Here is a 4049-nt window from a genome sequence, read left to right as displayed (position 1 = left end):
CACATCCCAGCCCCTATACTTGCCAAAATCGTGAGTTTGGTATCTGAAGATGGCCCGATGGCGCTGAAAAACTGGATACTTGCTGGTTGCAAGGGAATAGTAGCTGTTTTTTCCCCAGAGACGCTTTCGTCGGTAAAGTTGAACCGAGATCCATTGTTTGTGACCTGGTCAAGGCCTTCGCATGTCTTCTATGGTTTCTTTGTAAGGTGTCTAAACCAGAAGAATCCGTATGCTTTGTATGTGAGAAGCTTGTTCTTAGTGTTTCAATGTCTTCAATTGAATGAGGCAATTGAATTGGTCGGTACGGTCAAGAGTCTGTACCCAGTGGCAGAAGTATTGTGGATAATGTTGAGCAGCTGCGCTGGCATTCTAAATATGGATGTGTACTGGAAGTTTAAGAAGAAGTATGGATTTACTGAAGCAGGCAAACTCGCGGACTCTTTGATGTACCACATCTACTTGATCGGACCTCAAAGAAAAAGCACATACCAGAAGACATGGTATTTTGAAGATTTCCCAGAGTGTTTGTGGGAACACAAAGCTCTTAAAGAAGCGAACGGGGAGAGATGCATGGAGTGTATCTACTTTTACCTAGCTAAAGATATTGTGTATTTATCCTAAGTTATTGTAATCTGGGTGAATTTCTGTGGCTACTTTAACTAAACTCATTTTATTGATGATAAATCTAGAACTTTGGTTGCAAATTTACGAATAGACGTGATCAAACGCATACTTTTCTATGTATTAGTAAGTGTTAGAGTTTTGTTTATCAGGTGTGTACACATTTGAATGTGATTGGAAGGACAATTGAACATAAATAAAGAAGATAACTTATTTTGTGGATTACTATTTTGTGGATACAAATAGCATTAATCAGTTTTTTAAGTGTACGCGTTGTTGCTATCCACGTGGTTGTTATTTGGTTATTGCTATCCACGTGGTAGTTATTTTGTGTACATGAACATCGATATTCAGTGCATCGTTTCGATATCTCCTTATACCGTTTCGAATTCCTAGGTGTCTTTCCGATATCTGGAGGTTATTTGTGTCATTGAAACGTTGGCTCCTCTTGTCTTTTGGTTCTCTGAATACGTTCTCTTCTCCCTCTTAAAGCGGTGAAACGTTCCATTCTCTTCAATCATTTCAACTATAAATAAACTCTTAGATCCATCGATTTTTTCCATTAGAGAGTCGAGCTATGGCGGGAGAGAGTTCAAGGAAACGTTCAAAACCAATGTCAGAGTGGGAAGACTAAGCAACACGCCCGTTGACCGTTGCCGGGGAGAGTTCCAGCAAACGCCCAGTACGGGAAGCTGACTTCGAGTGGGAGGAGGAAGCTCTTCTGGCCGTGAGCGAAGCCTTCAGTCAGACAAGAGCCGTGGCTGAGGCGGAGGCGGCTGAGCGCTTCAAAGATATTCTTCATATGATTAAAGATCATATGAAGAAGAAGGAAGAGTGTACCGCCCTGAAGCATCAAGTCGATTTAATTGACGCCAAACTCTCCCAACTGAATGAAATATTGGCACAACAACTTGTGGACTTGGAGGCAGAGCACAAGAAGTTAGAGGCGATGAGAGTTGTTGTGGACCACGACGCAAAGCAATGTGGTGTTCCTACTCCGATTGATTGGTCCGAAATTGCTGTTCGTCTCAACGCAGAATGATGGAAGGGATTTCACGTCTAAGAAGCTTCTTAAGTAGGGTTTGCTGTTTTTTTTGGTAAAAGGTTAAGATTAGGGTTTGCTGTTTTGTACCACATTTTGCTATGAAATTTATATTTTGCTACGGGTAAGACTTGTTGTCTGCATTTACTAAGTATCGTTAAACCTATTATGCTGTTGTTTCCAACCTTTTTTTTTTTGGGTGTAAGTTGTTTGGAACTTTTAATCTTAACAGTTTGTGGAATATTGAGTCAAGGAAGTAAACTCAACGACGTATGATCTTTGTAATTGTAATCCACATATTTAGTATCCAAGTGGACAGATAGCCATTTCTTATCTAGCCGACGGATAATGTACAAAACTACAAAGCAACCTTTGCCAGCAATTAACCCGTTAATATAGCCACCTACAATTACCCCGTGGATCGAAACCTTTGTCTTCTTAGGAAATGTAGGTAGAGGTAGAGATAACCTGCAGTATCTTGTGGATAGGTTTGCTGTGGATATGTGTTTAGATACTCTTGTTTAAGTCGAGTTAAAGTGGACATCATTAGATTGTCGGCTGAATTAAGAAAATTCAAATGCTAAAAGTAGAATTCATATTAGAGTAGCAAATCTTAAGCAGATCTTATAGGACAGGAGTTTGAGCGGATTTAAAAGCAACATACAAACATTATATCTAAGATAGAAGCAGTATATCTCTCGATAGATAGTAGAAGATACAGTCGATACACTTTTCCCCATTGAATTCCCCGAACGTTGCATGTTTATTACCGCAACTTGACACATCTTCAAAGCGCCAAGTATTAGAATAAGTCCCCCATCGCTTTGGCCGCATGCTGCAGATGTGGTACATTAGAGAGTCAGCCATCCTATCAACATCACCAAAACGATACTTTTTTTTGTAGGTCCAGTAACAACTCAGCATAATCCACAACAACTCAGCAACTGGGTACACATGTTTAATGGTACTCATCAAAGAGACAGCCTCTTTTAGATCACAGCATTGGAAAGCTAAGAATAAACTTTTCACATACAAAGCGTAAGGATTTTTAGCGTATAAACACCACCCAAAAAAATCATAGTACATAGAATCCAGTCTTGACCACTTAACAAATTTGGAATGGCGATCCAACCTAACCGATGAAAGTGTACTCAACGAGTGAACTGCTACTCTACCTGCACCCCCTGCGACAAGTCAGTTCCTCAAATGTTTGATGCCATCCTGAGCTACGCAGCTGACAATTTTCGCCAGAATTGGTGCTGGGACGTGTAGATCTTTACGTGTTGGGATCTGTAATAGCGACAAGTATAAATATTAAATTTACCAGTGCTTAAAAATCTATCTGGATTCGTACTGTAAAAAGAATGAAACAAACCTCAGGATTCAGGCGAACAAGAGGTTGGGTGGTTGGTTCTTCCGCTGGTTGGCGTTCAGTCACCGGTGTCAGTGCACTGTGCGGACGAGGGAAATGCCTTTTAGGTAAAATTCGGCCATGTCCGCATTTTCCCTGAGAGCAGTTTTCACAGACGATTTTGTACGTCGGAATCATTTTCAGCTATCTCATAACAGAGAGATACTCTGGTTATATAGAATCAGTAAACGAAAACACTAACACGTAGCCCTAAATAGTAACTGCAAAAACCTAACCACGTGGACGTATCCAGGGGGAACTTGATTCCTAAGAAACAACCTTACTATAAAAAAATGGGCTAAGTAAAGAAATCCACGTGGACAGTATATTGTGGTCATAAAAGTTCTTATCGATTATTTGTTACAAGAGTAATAGTTGTGGGGAAATTATTGCAGTTGGTGTAGACATCTTTAAAAGCTGAGCCAACAGACGGAGTAGTCTACGGAAGAGAACAGTGAGCCTGCGGTTGTAGGCGCAAAAATGTTACATCACGACAGTGCTTTTGAAGGAGCATTTAATGTGTAACAGAGCAGACAGTAAGGAGAGAGAGGGAATACTGATAACACGTTTAAAGTTCTGACAAATCTTTAAAAAATGGTGTACGGAAAGGATTTATCCAGCAGAAAACGCCAGTACTCGAAACGCTCTATCCACATGGTTTTAACCACACATAGTTTGAAAAGTTACAAAAACAAAGTTCGTATCCATGTGGACGATATAGTGAGTGCCAGAAAATATTGTTTAAAGTGGTGCCCAAATTAAATTCAGCTGGTGTACACATCTTTAAAATCAGACCTACCTAAAGTTCTGACTTTGTTTAAAGCTTATGAACCTCCGTAGGCGACACGAACTTTGTGGAAGCAAAATCATTTGTTGTTGGTCATGGCAAATACACAGCGTTATGAGGAATTTGTTATAGTAAGTTCCGTTTTATTTATTGGGGAATAACATTCATCTTACTAATTAACTTTGATA

The sequence above is a fragment of the Camelina sativa genome, chromosome 9, assembly GCF_000633955.1.
Source record: "Camelina sativa cultivar DH55 chromosome 9, Cs, whole genome shotgun sequence".
Lineage (NCBI taxonomy): Eukaryota > Viridiplantae > Streptophyta > Magnoliopsida > Brassicales > Brassicaceae > Camelina > Camelina sativa.
The sequence above is the reverse complement of the archived record's forward strand: the minus strand, read 5'-3'. Positions refer to the sequence as shown.